Raw genomic sequence first — 22,189 nt, forward strand, 5'->3', positions numbered from 1 at the left:
GGAGCTCAGACAGTAATGCTTACTGGCCTACTACTCACCTCCTGCTGTGCAGCCTGATTCCTAACAGGCCATGGACTGGTACCAGTCTGTGGCCTAGGGCTTAGGGACCCCTGCTTTAGAGGAAGGGAAGATGTGCTATTGGGAAGGTGTGAATAATTGGCACCAAGATGCTGGCAATATATTCTATTTCCTGACCTGCATGGCAATGACTACATATTCACATTTTAATAATTCGCCAAAGTAGAAATCATGTTTATATGCTTTTCTTTTCTTTTTATCTTTCTTTAGAGATGGGGTTTTACCACATTGGCCAGGTAGGTCTTGAACTGCTGACCTCAAGTGATCTGCCCACCTCAGCCTCCCAAAGTGCTGGGATTACAAGCATGAGCCACCACGCCTGGCCTATATGCTTTTCAACATGTTACTTTCCACAATTAAAAAATATTTTTTAAAACATCCGTGGGCTACCAAGATGGCCAAATAGGAACAGCTCTGGTCTGCAGCTCCCAGTGAGAACAACACAGAAGGCAGGTGATTTCGGGATTTCCAACTGAGGTACCCAGCTCATCTCCTTAGGACTGGTTAAGACAGTGGGTGCAGCCCATGGAGGGTGAGCAGAACCAGGGTAAGGCATCACCTCACTCAGGAAGTGCAAGGGGTCAAAGAAATCTCTCCCCTAGCCAAAGGAAGCCGTGAGGTACCACACGGTGAGAAACAGTGAGTACTAGTCCAGATACTATGCTTTTCCCACAGTCTTCGCAACCCGCAGACCAGGAGATTCCCTTGGATGCCTACACTACCAGGGCCCTGGGTTTCAAGCACAAAATTGGGCAGTCGTTTGGGCAGACACCAAGCTAGCTGCAGGAGGTTTTTTTTCATAACCCAGTGGCGCCTGAAATGCCAGCAAGACAGAACCATTCACTCCCCTGGAAAGGGGGCTAAAGCCAGGGAGCCAAATGGTCTAGCTCAGCAGATCCCACCCCCATGGAGTCCAGCAAGCTAAGATCCACTGGCTTGAAATTCTCACTGTCAGCACAGCAGTCTGAAGTTGACCTGGGATGCTCAAGCTTGGTGGAGGAAGGGGCGTCCTCCATTACTGAGGCTTGAGTAGTTGCTTTTCCCCACACAGTGTAAATAAAGCCACTGGGAAGTTCAAACTGGGCAGAGCCCACCGCAGCTCAGCAAAGCTGCTGTAGCCAGACTGTCTCTTTAAATTCCTCCCCACTGGGCAGGGCATCTCTGAAAGAAAGGCGGTAGCCCCAGTCAGAGGCTTATAAATAAAACTCCCGTCTCCCTAGGATGGAGCACCTGGGGGAATGAAGGGGTGGCTGTGGGTGCAGCTTCAACAGACTTAAACGTTCCTGCCTGCATGCTCTGAAAAGAGCAGCAGATCTCTCAGTACAGCACTCAAGCTCTGCTAAGGGACAGACTGTCTCCTCAACTGGGTCCCTGACCACTATGCCTCCTGACTGGGAGACACCTCCCAGCAGGGGTTGACAGACACCTCATACAGGAGAGTTCCAGCTGGCCTATGGCAGATGCCCCTCTAGGACAAGGCTTCTAGAGGAAGGAACAGACAGCAATCTTTGCTGTTCTGAAGCCTCCACTGGCGATACCAGGCAAACAGGGTCTGCAGCTGACCTCCAGCAAACTTCAGCAGACCTGCCGCAGAGAGGCCTGACTGTTAGAAGGAAAACTAACAAACAGAAAGGAATAGCATCAGCATTGACATCAACAAAAAGGATGTCCACACAAAAACCCATCCGAAGGTCACCAGCATCAAGGACCAAAGGTAGATAAATCCACAAAGATGAGGAAAAGGTAGCATAAAAAGGCTGAAAATTCCAAAAACCAGAACATCTCTTTTCCTCCAAAGGATCACAACTCCTCACCAGCAAGGGAACAAAACTGGACAGAGAATGAGTTTGACAAATTGACAGAAGTAGGTTTCAGAAGGTGGGTAATAACAAACTCCTCCAAGCTAAAGGAGCATGTTCTAACCCAATGCAAGGAAGCTAAGAACCTGGATAAAAGGTTGGAGGAATTGCTAACTAGAATAACCAGTTTAGAGAAGAACATAAATGACCTGATGGAGCTGAAAAACACAGAACAAGAACTTCATGAAGCACATACAAGTATCAATAGCCAAACTGATCAAGTGGAAGAAAGGATATCAGAGATTGAAGATCAACTTAATGAAATAAAGTGTGAAGACACGATTAGAGAAAAAAAGACCGAAAAGGATAGAACAAAGCTTCCAAGAAATATGGGACAATGGGAAAAGACCAAACCTATGTTTGATTGGTGTACCTGAAAGTGAAGGGGAGAATGGAACCAAGCTGGAAAATACTCTTCAGGATATTATCCAGGAGAACTTCCCCAACCTAGCAAGACAGGCAACATTCAAATTCAGGAAATATAGAGAACTCCATGAAGATACTCCTTGAGAAGAGCAACCCCAAGACACATAATCATCAGATTCAAGAAAGTTGAAGGAAAAAATGTTAAGGGCATCCAGAGATAAAGGTCAGATTACCCACAAAGGGAAGCCCATCAGACTAACAGCAGATCTTTCTGCAGAAACCCTACGAGCCAGAAGAGAGTGGGGGCCAATATTCAACATTCTTAAAGCAAAGAATTTTTGACCCAGAATTTCATATCCAGCCAAATTAAGGTTCATAAGCGAAGGAAAAATAAAATCCTTTACAGACAAGTGCTAAGAAATTCTGTCACCACCAGGCCTGCCTTACAAGACCTCCTGAAGGAAGCACTAAATATGGAAAGGAAAAACAGGAACCAGCCACCACAAAAAACATACCAAATTGTAAAGACCATTGATACTATGAAGAAACTGCATCACCTAACGGGCAAAATAACTAGTTAGCATCATAATGACAGGATTAAATTCACACATAACAATATTAACTTTAAATGTAAACGGGCTAAATGCCCCAATTAAAAGACACAGACTGGCAAATTGGATAAAGGGTCAAGACCCATCAGTGTGCTGTATTCAGGAGCCCCATGTCATGTGCAAAGACACACACAGGCTCAAAATAAAGGGATGGAGGAAGATTTACCAAGCAAATGGAAAGAGAAAAAAAGCAGGGGTTGCAATCCCAGTCTCTGATAAAACAGACTAAACCAACGAAGATCAAAAAAGACAAAGAAGGGCATTACATAATGGTCACGGGACCAATGGAACAAGGAGAGCAAACTATCCTAAATATATATACACCCAATACAGGGGCATGCAGATTGATAAAACAAGTTCTTAGAGACCTATAAAGAGACTTAGATTCCCACACAATAATAGTGGGAGACTTTTAACACCCCACTGTCAATATTAGACAGATCAATGGGACAGAAAATTAACAAGAATATTCAGGACTTGAACTCAGCTCTGGACCAAGCAGACCTAATAGACATCTATAGAACTTTCCACTTCAAATCAACAGAATATACATTCTTCTCAGCACCACACTGTACTTACTCTAAAATTGACCAAATAATTGGAAGTTAAACACTTCTCAGCAAATGCAAAAGAATGGAAATCATAACCAACAAGTCTCTTAGACCACAGTGCAATCAAATTAGAACTCAGGAATAAGAAACTCATTCAAAACTGAACAACTACATGGACACTGAACAACCTGTTCCTGAATGACTTCTGGATAAATAACAAAATTAAGACAGAAATAAGTAAGTTCTCTGAAACCAATGAGAACAAAGACACAATGTACCAGACTCTGGGACACAGCTAAAGTAGTGTTTACAGGGAAATTTATAGCATCAAATGCCCACAGGAGAAAGAGGGAAAGATCTAAAAATCAATACCTTAATATCACAATTTAAAGAACTAGAGAACTAAGAGCAAACAAATTCAAAAGCTAGCAGAAGACAAGAAATAACTAATATCAGAGCAGAACTGAAAGAGATAGAGACATGAAAAGCACATCAAAAAAAAAATCAATGAATCTAGGAGCTGGTTTTTTGAAAAGATTAACAAAATAGATAGACCACTGGCCAGACTAATAAGAAGAAAAGAAAGGAATCAAATAGACGCAATAAAACATGATAAAGGGGACATCACCAGTGGTCCCACAGAAATACAAACTACAATCAGAGAATACTATAAACACCTCCATGCAAATCAACTAGAAAATCTAGAAGTGGGTACATTCCTGGACACATATCCCCTCCCAAGACTAAACCAGGAAGTCATCGAATCCCTGAATAGACCAATAACAAGTTTTGAAATTGAGGCAGTAATTAATAGCCTCCCAACCAAAAAAGCCCAAGACCAGGTGGATTCACAGCTGAATTCTACCAGAGGTACAAAGAGGAGCTGGTACCATTCCTTCTGAAACTATTCCAAATGATAGAAAAAGAGGGACTCCTCCCTAACCCACTTTATGTGCCCAGCATCATCCTAATACCAAAACCTGGCAAAGACAAACTAAAAAAGAAAATTTCAGGCCAATGTCCATGATGAACATCAATGCAAAAATCCTCAATAAAATACTGGCAAACCGAATCCAGCAGTACATCAATAAGCTTATCTATCACGATCAAGTCGGCTTCATCCCTGAGATGCAAGGCTAGTTTAACATACGCAAATCAATAAATGTAATCCATCACATAAACAGAACCACATGATCTCAATAGATGCAGAAAAGGCCTCTGATAAAATTTAACACCCCTTCATGCTAAAAACTCTCAATAAACTAGGTATTAATGGTATCTCAAAATAATAAGAGCTATTTATGACAAACCTACAGCCAATATCATACTGAATCAACAAAAGTTGGAAGCATTCCCTTTTAAAACTGGCACAAGACAAGGATGTCCTCTCTTACCACTCCTATTTAACACAGTATTGGAAGTTCTGGCCAGGGCAATCAGGCAAGAGAAAGAAATAAAGGTTATTCAAATAGGAAGAGAGGAAGTCAAATGTCTCTGTTTGCAGGTGACATGATTGTATATTTAGAAAACTGCATCGTCTCAGCCCAAAATCTCCTTAAGCTGAAAAGCAACTTCAGCAAAGTCTTGGGATACAAAATCAATGTGCTAACATCACAAGCATTTCTATATACCAATAATAGACAGAGAGCCAATTCATCAGTGAACTCCCATTTACAATTGCTATGAAGAGAATAAAATACCTAGGAATACAACTTACAAGGAATGTGAAGGACCTCTTCAAGGAGAACTACAAACCACTGCTCAAGGAAGTAAGAGAAGACACAAACAAATGGAAAAACATTCCATGCTCATGGATAGAAAGAATCAATATCGTGAAAATGGCCATACTGCCCAAAGTAATTCATAGATTCAGTGCTATCCCCATCAAGCTACCATTGTGTTTCTTCACAGAATTAGAAAAAACTACTTTAAATTTCGTATGGAACCAAAAAAGAGACCATACAGCTAAGACAATCCTAAGCAAAAAGAACAAAGCTAGAGGCATCACACTACCCGACTTCAAACTATACTACAAGGATACAGTAACCAAAACAGCATGGTACTGGTACCAAAACAGAGATATAGACCAAGGGAACAGAACAGAGGCATCAGAAATAATGCCACACATCTACAACCATCTGATCTTTGACAAACCTGACAAAAACAAGCAATGGGGAAAGGATTCCCTATTTAATAAATGGTATTGAGAAAACTGGCCAGTCATATGCAGAAAACGGAAACTGGACCCCTTCTTTACACCTTATACAAAAACTAACCCAAGATGGACTAAAGACTTAAACATAACATCTAAAACCATAAAAGCCCTAGAAGAACACCTAGGCAATACCATTCAGGATGTAGGCATGGGCAAAGACTTTATGACTAAAACACCAAAAGCAATGGCAACAAAAGCCAAAGTTGACAAATGGGATCTAATTAAATTAAAGAGCTTCTGCACAGCAAAAAAAAAAAAAAAAAAAAAAACAACTATCATCAGAGTAAACAGGCAAACTACAGAACAGGAGAAAATTTTTGCGATCTATCCATCTGTCAAAAAGCTAATATCCAGAATCTACAAGGAACTTAAACAAATTTACAAGAAAAAAACAAATAACCTCATCAAAAAGTGGGCAACGGACATGAACAGACACTTCTCAAAAGAAGACATTTATGCAGCCAACACACATATGAAAAAAAGCTCATCATCACTGGTCATCAAAGAAATGCAAATCAAAACCACAATAAGATACCATTTCACACCAGTTAAATAGTAATCATTAAAAAGTCAGGAAACAACAGATGCTAGAGAGGATGTGGAGAAACAGGAACACTTTTACACTGTTGGTGGGAGTATAAATTAGTTCAACCATTGTGGAAGATAGTATGGTGTTTCCTCAAGGATCTAGAATCAGAAATACCATTTAACCCAGCAATCCTGTTACTGGTTGTATACCCAGAGGATTAAAAATCATTCAATTATGAAGACACATGTATGTTTATTACAGCACTATTCAAAATAGCAAAGACTTGGAACCAACCCAAATGTCCATCAATGATAGACTGGAGAAAGAAAATGCGGCAAATACACACCATGGAATACTATACAACCATAAAAAAGGATGAGTTCATGTCCTTTGCAGGAACATGGATGAAGCTGGAAACCATCACTCTCAGCAAACTAACACAGGAACGGAAAACCAAACACCACATGTCCTCGCTCATAAGTGGGAACCGAACAATGAGAACATATGGACACAGGGAGGGGGACATCACACCCTGGGACCTGTTGTGGGGTGGAGGGATACCATTAGGAGAAATACCTAATATAGATGATGGGTTGATGGGTGCAGCAAACCACCATGGCACTTATATATCTATGTAATAAACCTGCATGTTCTGTACATGTATGCCAGAACTTAAAGTATAACAATAATAATAAACTTCCAGAATCACATTTACCAAAAAGAATCACCCCACAGGCAAGGAAAAAAAGAAATAGTATTATAGTTTATAAATGTGATGGACAGTACTTGATGAATACAATAAAAATTTTCAAATTGTTGAAACAGTATGTATTTTCTGTTTTTTGCCTGAGTTCTCTGTCTGAAAATATTAAAATCATCCACCAGGATAGGCAGAGATACAGTCCTAGCACTTGCTATCTTCTTTTCCTTCCTGTGTTCAAATAATGACTCCATTAAGCCGGGCGCAGTTGCTCACACCTATAATCCCAGCACTTTGGGAGGCTAAGGCGGGTGGATCATGAGGTCAAGGGATAGAGACCATCCTGGTCAACATGGTGAAACCCTGTCTCTACTAAAAATACAAAAATGAGCTGGGCATGGTGGCATGCGCCTGTAGTCCCAGCTACTCGGGAGGCTGAGGCAGGAGAATTGCTTGAACCCAGGAGGCGGAGGTTGCGGTGAGCCGAGATCGCACCATTACACTCCAGCCTGGGTAACAAGACTGAAACTCCGTCTCAAAAAAATAATAATAATAATGACTCCATTTTGCCAGTCCTGGCTTTAAGAAGGGGAAAATCCAAAACCTGCTTCCTGGGCCCCTTATCTTAGCTGTACAGCTTCTGCTTTGTCCAAGAGGGCTTTGTCACAAAGAGGGAGAGACATTCAATTCACTACTCAAGCAGGAATAAGACAGTGCTACACTAAAGCAGACACATAAGGTGGCTTCCATGGAGTTCAAAAAAATGCATGCCTTGAAAAATGGGTCTGATTCTTCAGATTTATGATAATTTCAACTTTTTTCACAAATGTACTAATTCTTCATCCCAGGTAATCTACAAATCTATTAGACAATGGACAGCTGACTACATTTTTCGCTCGATACCAAAATCCTTTATCTTGCTCCATACATAAATCCTTGACTTTCTTATGATTCTGCCTAGTGTCTGTTCCTAAATTCATTTCATTGCTAGCTCTTAGAGAAAAACCATTTAGCATCTTTTAAGAAATAAAAAAGGTTGATGTTTTATAACATATTTATTGAAAACTCAAGATTTTAACAAGTATTTTGTGCACACACGCACAGCATATACTAATGTAGCAAAAGCAAATGGCTTGAAAAACAAGAAGGAAATACACATTTTCCACTTCTTGAGTAATGTATCTTTTGGTGCATTTACCCAGTCCCTTAGGAATCAAAACCAACCATGATTTCACCTTCTCCACATATGCAGACTAAAAACAACAGAAGTTGTTAGATCCCTCAGTAAGTATTTCCAGGAGAAAATAAAGTGTCCTTCAGAAATTCCTATGCAGAGGGGACTAAAGCAAAGTCCTATGAGCAAAGAGAGCAGACGCTTGAACAGAAGGCAGTGTCCAGTGAAGGATCTGCACGTGCTTGCACCTACCCCCGTTTCCTGCTAGGTGGGAACAGATCCTTCAGAAGCAGGAAGAGGTGAAGGGGTGGGATAAAGTTCCAAGGGAAACCAGCCATGGGGCCATGCAAACATACAAGATACTGAAAAGAGACCAGTTCACAATGACATCAGCTTAGGACCACTGCCATTGTCCTTCTTCCTCACACATATAAATTGCTCAAGAGTTTGGTTGCTTGCTAAGTACTATTTTATGAACTCAAATCGCCATGGTACAAAGATACACCACTGTCCACAGGGGCTCATAGTCTGAGTCACTGAGATAACATGGCTCAGACTCAAAGTACAGCAGGCAACAAAGAGTTTTAACCTCAGGGCTAAATGTTCTTCATTTTGGTGAATTCTGTCCTTTAAGAGAAGGATATATTCAAAAACTTCATCGAAAACGTACCTCACAAGAATAAGGAGCTCTCCAAGCACAATTCAGACAGTAGCAGAAGCAAGTAAAAGCATCAAAACACTTGAGCAGTGTCTGAAGAAAGAAAACAAAGAGGGAGGAGACATTGGGTGACAGGCTGGGACAATGCATCCTAATTCATTAAAAACAAACAGAAAACCATCTCTTTTTACTTAGGATGGCTACTACAAGAAACAACAGCAATCGCTGATGAGCACACAGAGAAACCAGAACTCTTGTGCACTGCTGCTGGAAATGTAAAATGGTACAGCTGCTATGGAAATCAGTATGGTAGTTCCTAAAGAAAAAACTAAACAGAATTACCATTGATCCAGCAATCCCACTTCTAGGTATGTATCTGTACACCCACATTTACAGCAGCACAAAGTAAGAACTTAACAGCCAAAAGTAAGAAGTCAAATATCCGTCAGTGGAGAAAAGGATATACAAATACACAAAGTGTGGTACATGCACACACTGCAATATCATTCTGATACACACAGGAATAAAATTTGAAAACACTGTGCTTAGTTAAATCAGACAGACAGCGAAGGACAGATATTCTGTGATTCCACATAGATGAGGTGCCCAGAATAGTCAAATTCAGAGTCAAATTAATTCATGAGGGAAGACAGTAACAGAGCGTTACTGCTTATTGGGTACAGTTTCTCTTTGGGATAATGGGAAAGTTCTGCAGGTAGATGGTGGCAATGGTTAAACAATGTTAATGTAATCAATGCCACTGAATTACACGTAAAAGTGGTTAAGATGGTTACAATATTATACCACAACTAAAAAACCAACAACACAGAAATGACAAACCTGGAGTAGCTCCAGTCATGGCTGGCCCAGGAGAGGTGGGGCCTGGAGAACATCCTGCATCCCCACCCTGCCCTCCCCTCCATAACCACTCAGAACAGTGCTGCACACGCTGCTAGTTGCCCAGCCAGCAGCCCTAAGCCCTTTATTTCCTCTTTGTTAAGACTTTTGTCCAGGAATCGCAGGCCACATGTCTTAGGGGGACTGGGATATCCCCCAGTGCCAGGGTGAATCTTGATTCACACAAACCAGGTAATTTCAAATGTTTGGTTCTCAGGACCCGTTGATACCTTTCAACATTACTGAGGACCCCAAAGAATACTTGTTTGTGTGAGTTATATATGTTAATGTTTACCACCAGAAACTAAAACAGAAATATTAAAGACAAAGTATACAACAAGCACACATTCCATCAGCTGTCAGAACAATGGCATCATCATGTATCATGTAACCTCTTGACAACGCCACTGCACATTAGTGAGAACATGTAAGTGGAAAGGCAAACAGCAGCTTAGCATTATTATAAAAATACTTTTACCACTGTGAACCTCCTGAAAGGGTCTCGGGGACCCTGGGCCCTCAGCCACGTTTTGGGAATGGCTAGTACAGACCAGTCGTGATATTTACTTTTGCTCATGTATCAAACTGTAGGAACGTGCATGTTATGGAACTCTAGGGCATGAGAACAAAACTTAAACTGAAAGGTTTCTCAGTTTTAAATGAGTTCACTTTTTCCCATATCCAACACAGTAGTCTTTCCATGACACTCAGAATGGCAAAAGTCACCTTGAGATCCAGGGATAAGGAAGCCTGAGAGGACTGGCCAACATACTGCAAACAGCACAGTGTGTCCTCACAGCATAGTTGAGGCAATGATGGAGGCGACTGTGGAACTGCTCTTTTTGCTTAATCCACCATTGTTTGGCTTGCCTGTTACCTGCAGTCAAACACATCCTAGCTGACACATCTCAGAACCTAGTTTGCTGAGCATATTTTGAAACCCACGAACTCACACAATACCTGGTAAATTGTAGAAGTGTGATAAATATGTACTGAACAAATATATGGAAAATAAATACATAAACAAACAAACCCACCAAGGCTATTGTAGAGGAAAAATACAACAGATAAAATTCATACTGATTTTATATTGATAGAAACCCTTGTAGCTCCAAGACTGTCAACATTTAAAACCAAGCTCATTTTAAACCACACAAAAATGGCTATATATGGTACCTGTTGGAGGGACAAGAAAGTTTGAAAATGCTTTCCTTTGATCTAAAACATCTCTAAGTCCAGACAGCTAAGTCTACTCATGCCAGATATGGACCACATAACCTTCTCAAAGTGGACGCACCTTAAATAAAGAGCACTTTTTTCCCATTTCCCCTCAGTATGAGTCCTTTCTCTCATGAAATTAGCACCAAACAGGAGAGAATGCTATAAAACACACTATTTATGGAAAAAGAAAATGAGACAAATCACATACCTAGCTTCCAATCAATGTCATCAACTAGGGGCGCCATGACCTTGTCAGAAAATATTTAAAGCCCCTAAAATATAATCAAATATAAAATTAACAAATTTATGTTCAATTCTCCTTAAGTTGACAGGATTCTTCCTCCTCCTTGATGAAAGCCTGATAACTATTTTTAATTTGCTGAAATGTAATGATTCTTTGCTTCGCTTCACAGGGTAAGACTGGTCAATTTACCGGCTTTCTTTTTCGAAAATCACAATAAAATATTCTTGTTCCCATGAAGTGCTTATGAAAGAAACAAATAGTATTTTTTTCCCCCTAAAACCAATAAGGTTTTAAGAAAAGTTCCACTAGGAGGAGCTGGCTATTTCTCTGTTGAGTCAGTGGTGTTCTACCCCTGAGATAGTCTAATCAGAACAGAAGACTTGAAATTTGCAGATAATTTCAAACAAACCTCAATTGTAAACAAAATCTGGGTCTAAGGAATTGGAGGAGGCAACTTCAATCCAGGTGCAGAGCATGCATACACACTCTTCAGATGACTCTGCAAAGAATTAAGTAAATTGAATCTAGCAGATAACTCTAGAGATTTACTAAGTTCAATTCTCCCATCCTCATCCCCAGCAGTGGTGGGAGAAGAGCTCTTCTCTGGACTCGGCTTCAGAGTAAAAGCATCCCTTCACCACAGTGCTCACCTTTGAGGCTGCTAAGACAGAAACCCCTGATCTTGTTCTCTATCAGAGCACTGAAGAGCCATCATTCAGACTTGAAAAAATCAGCCTTCCCTCATCTGTTCTGATACAATGATTACTTCCTTTCCTTGCATTCTTGTCCTCAACTTCACTTACCTGACAGTAAGACTGTTGGGTTTTGGTTAGACCAGTTAGAAAGTGAGCAGAGGAACACATTAGTTATCAAAATATTAGGAAGCTTCTTTTTGCCTTTGTGACTGGTGACTTGGCTCCAAGTTATTTTTGCCTCTTTCTCCTTTTGGTTCCACAGGTAATTTATTGCTACCTAAACAAAAACAAGGAAACCCATACATTTATTAGGAGCCTATTTTATGACAAGAACCCTGAAAATCATTGCAAACAGAAAGATGACAGTGTTCCCTGCTCTCAAGTAACTTATGGCTAATGAAGAAATTGGGACCCTTAACAGATAACACTTAATAGGGAAGGGCTGGGAGAGAAGGAAACACAGGGGGCTGCAGGGAGCATGAGGAAGGGGCACCAGCCAGGCAAGGAAGTGTCAGAGGCCCCAGACAGCAATGACCCTGAGCTAAGCAGGTAGGGAGCATGAGCAGGAGCGAGCTAAAGACATCAAAATCAAATGCAAGGTGCTTGCTGCAATGCACAGCAAGAGTTAAGTTACCATTTGACCTATGGTTCTCAAACTGAAAAACTATTGAGAGCTCCCAGTATTATCTAAAGTCATTTTTCTTGTTAGTTAAATATTAACAAACATAAAGCAGAAAAACCTTATGCTTATAACTCCTATACAATTACAAAACAAAAAATGTACGAATTAAATACCAACAAATATATAAAATGAGTACAATTTAAACTAACAGAATTAACTCAGCATGATCAATGATGCAGTCATTGAAACTCACTAACCATGTGAGCTTGGTACTGACAGGCAGGTTCTGTTGACTGGTCAGTACTGACATATGCTGGGAGTCAGCTTAATTCACCCATGAGTTTTCTCTTCAGAACCACTGTGCAATGGCAGTCTCTTAGCTCAAACACATTATTTATATTTTCTCCTTTGTTCTTTTGTAATATCTCCCTGTATTTAAAGCAGTGCTCCTTGGCACCAATACAAACACAACTGCAAGTACTGAAATCTTAAGACATTACTTGGTTAGAATCGTAGGCATTTAGGTGTGTAGAAACATGAATTTTTTAAAATTACCATCAAAATGAAAAATAGAAGGTGAAACCTTTAGCATAGAAGACCATAGTGTCCTAATAAATCCCACCTGCCTAATCCCACTCATCTTTTAGGGCCTGCAAGCCTCAGGTGGAGTTTAAATAAATGTATACTATGGGTCACTAAGCTCTCATAGGAAGCATTCTTGTCATTAGCTTTTAGTACTATGTAAAACCAAATATCTGTCTTTCTTTCCTTTCTCACATGACTTCCAGTTAAGATGGCACAGTGAATTCACTCTTTGATGGATTCTGTCTACTCCAAACATACAGCAAAGAGAGGAGAAACATAAAAAAGGAAAAGGATGCAGGCAAGCACACTCAAAAAATAAACAAACATTTATATGAAACAGATATGGGACAGAAACACAAAGAGGCAAGGCCCTGAGGACATAACCTTGAGCAGCCAGCCCCTCCTATGCTAGAATCCAAACAGGCAATGAAACTGTAGGTTTAGGTCTTAGAAAGGTTGGGGGCTAAACAGAGGCACAAAGGACAGAGAAAGAAACTAGTATCCCTGTTGGAAGGTGGAATGGAAGGTGCTGACTGGAGCCCTACCCCTCCATGCTTGAAGGAGGGCTGGCAGCTTCCTCGCTGCCTATGGAGTAGTGGTCTAGGGAGGATGGAGGACACCCGCCAGCCAGGACCAGGCACTCCATGAAGTAGCCTGTGACTGCCCAGGAGCCCCCACTGTGAAAGCTGGTTCTGCACCCAAGCTCCATAGAAGCCAGACAGAGACAAGCGAAATGGGGCTACACAGGGGAGAGTATGCAGAGAGGGAGAAAGAAATACGAAATATGACTGAATGAGTGAAAAAAGTTGTTTAAAACCTCATTCAAAACATGTCATTTAACCAAATTTCTAAAGAAATAAATGGAACAAAATCAGACATTAGATCATACATTCACTTTAGATGAAGTTAATCAGCCCAACAAAGGATATATTTAGATGCTAAAATATCCCAACAAAGTATACTTAAGATACTAAAGTAATCCCAACAAAATATATTTAAGGTGATTAAAAACACCAACAAAAACAAGTATATTTAGGGTGCTTTTTAAAAAGCTAATTAAAAAAGAATAAGAAAGTGTAAATCAAAAAGGCAGAATTAGAAAACGGCTCAAAAACAATCAACTAAAAAGTACGTAAATCAGTACTACAGTCATTAAAACTGAAAAACTCAGTGAACAAGATACTGGACAGTAGACTGGAGAGGAAGTACTCTGTCTCGCCAAAACACACTGCACATCACTGAATCTGCAGCCCCACAGCTCAGGAGCTCAGCTGCTAGCCCCACTGCCCAGCCTCACTCGGACCTGGCTGGTAGCCTTTCCACACCACAGGTAACTGAATGGCTCAGATCAGCACATCCAGGCTGTGAGTCCCACTAGCATTCTGCCTCTCTCCTACCAGTTGGAGGATATAGGTGAAGCAACTTTCGCTTTATATAACCCATACAGAAACTTGCTGAAAAAGCAGACCCCAAAATGCTTCTGGTAACTTCTGGCAACAGATCTGCCCTCCTTGCAATAGAAAACTCATTCTGGATTTAAATTTATCTTCCTTGCCCATCACAATTCTCCAGCATCACCAAATGTGGACTTGACTGGATTCCTTATTCACCATCATGGTATCACAACCAAGTTTGGACCAAGGAACTCATTATACAGCAAAAGGAGTAAAGCAACGTGCTCCTGCCAATTGTCAGCTAAGTTACTACTAGCTGCTGCATGAACTTGATGGCTTTCACCTGTATTCGTTCATCACTTCCAAATTTCTCTACTACATATTTCATTCTACTGCATTCTTCTCTGAAACTAAAACAGGAAACAAACATTAACGTAAAAGAAAACATAAAACGAGTGATAGCCTGAGTTATGTGGAAAGGAACTTTAAGGAATCACGGAAGAATAACAATTTAAAAAAATCTTGGAAAACTGGTAACGAAACACAGTACAATTGTTTGGATAAAGAGTCACAGTTTTTTTCCTTAAAAGGTCAGTAAGCTTCTCACTTAGGTTCCCCTGGAAGGCAGAGCTCAGACAGGTTAGAGAAGGTAAAGACGCTAATTCACCCCCTCATTTCCAAAGACAGAAAGCAGCTCACCAAACCAGCCATGTGATGCCCTCCAGGTGGTGTGCCTGGCAGTTACACAAGGGGACCGACAGGATACAGGCCCTGGAACCAGCCACTGTGCTCTCAGAACCTCTCCAAAGCCGGCACAAGAGCACCACCTACTGAGTTCCAAGGGACAATTTAGTCCATTTATTGAAAAATGGCTCAGTAAAATATGACTGTGGAGGGATGAACTCTATATCATTTCAACCTAATTGGCTATGTCTCTTTCTCTTTTAAACTAGAACATTTGCCAAGACTCCTGAAAAAGAAGAAGCATGCCTTCTTGCTCTCCCATTCTCACTTTAATTACCACAGTAAAATGAATCTCTTTTCCTTCTATCCATTTTTGGCTATCATAATGAACACTGCTATTTCTATATCACTTTTTCCCTGCCTGTTTTCCAAAAGGCAGAGAAAACCTCTAGGGGAGAAGCAGTAATAGTCCTAAAGGGTCTGGGAAGGATGTATGTAAAGTCAAGTCATTTGGTCAAATTTTAAGCCCTATGAGGCACAGTGCTGAAATGAAGGAACTGCTTTCACAAACTCATTGAAAGAAGATTATAACATTCCCTTTCTCCTTGAGGAGCTTAAGATGAACAGAGGTTCTAGACCAGCAAAGCTGGAGATCAGATGATCTCTTAATAAAATCGAATAAAGAAGAAAATACGTAGACATAAGGAAAGACAATTTATGGGATAAGTAACATCAGGGAGAGCTGATTGCTTCTGCTGTGCTGTATATTAAACATACAGAATACAACTGAAAGCAAAGAGTGGGTTCTTTCTGGAGCCCTTCATGCTTTACATGAAGCCTTTAGGTATTGCCAAGTACAGAAACCCTGAGACAGACTCACCTGAACAATTTACATATATTTCAGCCTGCTTATCATGCAGCTTTGCTATGTTTTATTGGTCTCATAGGGGCACTCTGGGAACCATTATATGTATAGCCTCTCCCATGCCTTAGTCATGATGAAAACGCCACAACTTTTTTGCGGACTTCAACAGAATGTTAGGTGTAGCAGAGAGGAGCAGTCACCTCTTCAGCATCCATTCTCCACATTCCCCATTCTTAACAAGACTGGAAATTTCCCAGCCAGCATATTTGAATGGGCTAAGAATGGGCTCTGATTAGGGTAAAGCAGCGGTTGTCAACCAGGGACAGTCTTGCCCTAGAGGGGACCCTTGACAATGTTTGAAGATATTTTTGGTTGTCACAGCTGGGAGGATGATGTCACTGGCATCCAGTGGGCAGAGGCCAGGAACACTGCTGAAACACCTACCATGCACAGGACAGTCTCCCACAACAAAGAATTAGCAGCCCAAATGTTGACACTTCATTCCCACACTAGCACATGGGACCTGTGAATATTACTTTACATGGCAAAGGAATGACTATTACCTTGTACAACAACTACAAAGTGTTGTTCAGGATCCTGAGAGGAGCTTGTCCTGGAATATCAGGATGGGCCACTTGCATCCTTATGAGAGAGGCAGAGGGAGTTGGAGACAGACACAGATGAGACAGCGATGTGAAGACAGAAGCAGAGATTGGAGGGATGCAGCCACAAGCCCAGGAATGCCATGCTGGCTGCCAGAAGCGGGAAGAAGCAAGAGTCCCCAGAGGGAATGTGGCCCTGTCAGGTTTCACACTTCTAGCCTCCAGAACTGCGACAAGACATGATTCTGTTCTCTTCATCCATCAGGTTTGTAGTAATTTGCTATAGCAGCTTCTGGAAACTAATATAACATCCTACCAGGAGGTGTATGAATTGCAAATCACAAAAAGGGAAGCAAACTTACATCTTGCTTTTTTTTTTTTTTTTTTTTTGACCACAAGATCCCATTCTACTGATATACCAAAGGTTTCCACATTAGTCAAAATCCACAGGAAAAGTACTATTAATATTATTAAGCACTTCTGCTGCTGAATGCACACCTTAAAAGTCCATCACCTGACTCACCAACCACCTTCCAAAGAATGACTCCTTCCTCCTTATCAATCCCAGCAAGCCTCCTTTTTCATTGAAGCAGCAAAGCATCATTTTAACACATTTTATGTACAAACTACATTTATTCAATTTTGAATCATTTACTAATAAAAAGTTTTCATTGCTCAATGATATATTTTTCTACTTGTAGAAAATACTTGGAAATCTTAGGTTGAGATGGAACATACCATAACTTTTACCACTAAAATCAACAGAAGTTAGCTAGCTGCAATGGCTCACACCTATAATCCCAGCACTTTGGGAGGCCAAGCAGGTGGATCACTTGAGGCCAAGAATTCAAGACCAGCCTGGCTACCACAGTGAAACCCTGTCACTACTAAAAACAGAAAAAATTAGTTGGCTGTGGTGTCGTATGTCTGTATTCCCACTACTCGGGAGGCTGCGACAAGAATTGCTTGAACCTGGGAGGTAGAGGTTGCAGTAAGCCAAGGTCATACCACTGCATTCCAGTCTGAGCAACAGTTCAAGACTGTCTCAGAAAAAGAATGTTTCTCAGGCTGGGCATGCTGGCTCATGCCTGTAATCCCAGCACTTTGGAAGGCCGAGACGAGTGGATCATGAGGTCAAGAGATCGAGACCATCCTGGCCAACATGGTGAAACCCCGTCTCTACTAAAAAAATACAAAAGTTAGTTGGGCGTAGTGGCATATGCCTATAGTCCCAGCTACTTGGGAGGCTGAGGCAGAAGAATTGCTTGAACCAGGGAGTCAGAGCTTGCAGTGAGCTGAGGTCACATCACTGCACTCCAATCTGGTGACAAGAGCAAGACTCTGTCTCAAAAAAATAAAAAAGATCTTTTCTGACCACAATGGTATAAAACTAGAAATCAATAGAAGGGGAAACCTTAAAAACTTTACAAATACGTAGAAATTAAACATGTTGCTAAACAACATGTAGATAAATTTAAAGAGACATTAAAAAAATTTCTTGAGACAAATGAAAATGTAAACATAACACACCAAATCCTATGGGACAGAGCAAAATCAATTCTAACAGGTACAGCAACAGATGTCAACTCTCAAAAATAACACCAAAGCACAAACTTTAAGAATGATTTATTAAATGCAAATACCCTGAAAAAGAATATCCCTTTCATTAAACACTAATATTAATATTTTAAGAGAAACTTGTTTTGTTTTAAACAGATGGGTCTTGCTCTGTTGCCCAGACTGGTATGCAGTGGCACAGTCATAGCTCACTACAGCCTCAAACTTGTGGGCTCAAGGGATCCTCCTACCTCAGCCTCCCCAGTGGCTGGGAACTACAGGTGCATGCCACTACTCCCAGTTGGACTTGACAGTGAGTAAAGGTTGTCAGGCACCATGCCCTATCTGGCAATGATAAAAGGTGAATTAGACAGGTGCCAGTGACAGGCAAAATGAGAAGATGCCAAACACAAATTCTGACTAGAGTCAGCTTGGTTACTCCAAAACATTTAGCCTGCCATTTCTGCAACATTCAGCTTTTAAAGATGGTGCATAGGACCAATAAGGCACAGTCTCTGCTATTTATTACAGAGCACTGACCAAATTACTTATCATTCTGTGGCTGTTATCTTGATTCTAAACCCACTCTTCAAAGTTTTGTTTCAAACACTTTCTTTCTCAAAGACCACTTTCTTTACTGAAAATACAGGCTTACCCTAAATTTGTATAAACATAAGAGTATACTTTACTCACTATGTTCCAATTATAATATTAGATGCAAGCAAATAACTCACTTAACAAAAAATAAAAATTTAATGAATGGCACCAGCTTAATTATTTCAAGCTGCCAGTAGGCATAAAGTCAAATGTTTTCCAAAAATACAAACAGCAACTTATGACTCACCTGTGCCTCTTTATTTTTATCTAATAAATGCCAGTATAACAGAGTGATTAAGAAGGCTGACTTGGAGGCAGACTGCCGAAGTTTGAATCCCTACAGAGTAGGAATTCCAGGTAGCTATCTGACCTTGGAAAGTTACTTTGCCAGTCTATGCTTCCATTTCTGTATCTGTAAAATGGGAAAAACCTAGTAGGGTTGCTGTGAATAATAAAATATATCAATTACACATAAAACATTTAAATTCTGTCTGGCACACTGTAAGCACCCATTCGTTATCAGCTATTATCATTAGTTATCACATTTCTAAGTAGAAACCAATGGCTTTCTCCAAGAGTCCTCTGCTAGGTAGAAATAATCTCTCTTGGCAAGCCTAAACACCTATCAGCAAAACTGTCCACAAAAGCAAGGGAGTCAGCAGTGGGAATAAGCGTTAATGTCCTGGATAGGCTGTGCATCACACAAACCTGAAAGCCCCAAAGTTGTTTACTTTTGTATCCCACAAATATTAAGAGGTTTCAAGATTTTGCTAAGCCAGTTCCTGCGACATTCACAATATGTTAATATGAGATGGATATGACAGTTTGGTCGGCTGTCAAGTCATGAATTGTATAAACACTAGCATATAACAAAAATGACTCTAAAAGTCGTGTGGTTCCTATTGGTTATGTTAAATTATACTTGAAGACTTTTGCTTCTCTAGCTGCAAATAATTGGAAAAAAGAGTGTACTTGAGAGCAAGACGAAAATTTAAATAAACTGTAAATTTCTCAACATCTTGGAAACTTCAGTTCAGCCTCTTTTTATGTGCAAGACTAAACCCAGTATAGTTTATAATTTGAAATCCAAACATATCTCTAGCAAACTAGGTTCTAATCTCAGCTCTGATACACATAGCACTATTAGCAGTACAGCCCAAAATATTTCATTTCTCTCTAAATGAAAAGCATAGTGATATGTACCAGTCTTAAATGACAAAAGAAGATTAAATGAGATAAAATTAACAATAAACAGCTGTTGTAGCTGTTAATAAATAGCACAGGAAAGTACTGTTTACTTAAGCTGAGACTCTCTCTCTCTCTCTCTCTCTCTCTCTCTCTCTCTCATGAGCATGCACACACACACAAAGACACACACACACAGAGAAAATAAATCTGAGCCAAGGAATAAGGGAGAAGGCATAAAAAGAAAATAATTTAACATTTCTTCTAAATAGAGAAAAAAGGATTTTCATATCTGGAAGAATATGAAGATAAATGGTATGTTCCCAAGGAATTGTGAGAAAAATCATAGACATGTAATAAATAATATAAAGGAATCAAGAAAGAAATAATTTATTTCTCAATCAGAACCAAAAACGAAGTCTCTATGTAATTAGGAGCTCCAGGAAGAATGTAACTATGATGGAATCAATCTCAGACTAGGCTCTGAGACAATTTATAAATTATTGTAATACCATAAACTAAACAAGCTAATATCATCCAGAATAACAAACTGAAAATAGAATGTCATAAATTATATGGAGTTTTACACTTAATACTAGTACATCTACTTTTTGTAGATCACTATAATAAAGCAAAAATAATGTCAATAATAGATGTGAATAAACAATATACACATCAAGAAACACGGATTTCTTCTTTCATTCAACAAATATCCACTAAATGCTGACTAAATGAAAAATAACGCTATGAGTCAAAAAAGCAGAGTGAAATCATCTTTGCCTATAAAATTAGCGATGAAAACATAATTCACAGATTGCTTGAGCCCAGGGAGTTGAGCCTGCAGTGAGCTGTGATCTGCACTCCAGCCTGGTCAACAGGGCAAGATCCTGTCTCAAAAAAAAAAGAAAAAGAAAAAAATTCCCAACACTGGCAAGAAGAGAGTTAAACAGCCACTCATAGGCAGGTTTCTGGAAATGTAATTGGTCCAAGTTTTCTGAAGGATAATCAGAGAAGTATATCAAAAAACTCTGAATGTGTTTGTACCCTTTCACTCATTAATCCATTTCTAGGAATTTAGTGTAAGGAAATAACCAGAGATGTACATGATTGATATAAAAGGATGTTCACTGCATATCTACAATAATAAAAAAACTACTAACAATCTAACAATAAGCAATTAAATAATTTATAATACAGCCATATGAAAGAATTTAAGCCATTAGTCTCATTTCAGAAGAATATGATATAATGGTATGGAAAAACGTGGATGTTAGACTATTACGTTTAAGACTATAAGACACTACATACAACATTGTCCTTGGCATAGAATAAGCACCATGTAAGTGGTAGCTGCTATAACATAATAATAATAATAATAATAATAATAATAATAATTTTGGTAGATTGAGAAATTCCCTTAAGGAGGAAGCTGTTTGCAATTTTCTTCTATACACACAAACATATACATATACAACCAAAAACTAGAAAGCAAAAAGCACAATGTTAACTACAGTTTTCTTTGTGTAATGCTAGATTATTTCATTGTACTTTTCACTAATTCATAAATTTCTTATAATAATAAGGTATTATTTTTGTAACCAGTGCAGTGATCTTTGTGGGTAAACACAAAATAATTCCCTAGTTCCACCTAAGCCAACTAGGGAAATTCTGTTCTCTTGTCAGTGACCGTATCCTGGGCCAATACAAGGAGATGTCTGGCATAGGGGCTTCCAGGAAAGATTTCCTTGCTCCACAGGGAAAAGAAGAGAAGCACTGTTTCTTTTTTTTTTTTTTTGAGACGGAGTTTCGCTCTTGTTACCCAGGCTGGAGTGCAATGGCGCGATCTCGGCTCACCGCAACCTCTGCCTCCTGGGTTCAGGCAATTCTCCTGCCTCAGCCTCCTGAGTAGCTGGGATTACAGGCACGCGCCACCATGCCCAGCTAATTTTTTGTATTTTTAGTAGAGACGGGGTTTCACCATGTTGACCAGGATGGTCTCAACTTCTTAACCTCGGGATCCACCCGCCTAGGCCTCCCAAAGTGCTGGGATTACAGGTGCGAGCCACCACGCCCCGCCAAGAAGCACTGTTTTCTTTCCAGTATGATTTATTTATCATTCAGTCATTTACCTAAACACACCTACTATGTAGCAGGCACTGTAGCTAATAAAAAGACATAATTTTTCATCTTCAAAAAATTTTATAGTTATGTGGAAAACACACAACTGAGTGGGATAGCAGATATGCAAATAAAAATTCCAAAAATAATGTGAAATTGATCTAATGGTAGTACACACACAT

The 22,189-nt window shown here is 39.9% G+C and overlaps 1 protein-coding gene across 7 annotated transcripts in view; it reads right to left on the minus strand.

The window, feature by feature from the left end:
* Positions 1-22,189, minus strand: part of FANCC (FA complementation group C) — a 210,022-nt gene that overhangs the window by 163,601 nt on the left and 24,232 nt on the right. The window contains exons 1-4 of one of the 7 annotated variants that reach the window (XM_078365894.1): positions 11,907-12,077; positions 11,513-11,602; positions 11,068-11,131; positions 8,754-8,834 (exon numbers count right to left, since the gene is read on the minus strand). The exons of 2 other annotated variants lie outside the window; for them this stretch is intronic. The gene's annotated coding sequence lies outside the window, so the exon portion shown is untranslated. Of the gene's footprint in view, positions 1-8,753; positions 8,835-11,067; positions 11,132-11,512; positions 11,603-11,906; positions 12,078-22,189 lie in introns of those variants that run through there. 4 more of the 7 variants (XM_054254161.2, XM_035300758.3, XM_054254162.2 and 1 more) reach the window with 4 other exon arrangements.

Source organism: Callithrix jacchus, chromosome 1, assembly GCF_049354715.1.
Source record: "Callithrix jacchus isolate 240 chromosome 1, calJac240_pri, whole genome shotgun sequence".
Classification (NCBI taxonomy): Eukaryota; Metazoa; Chordata; class Mammalia; order Primates; family Cebidae; genus Callithrix; species Callithrix jacchus.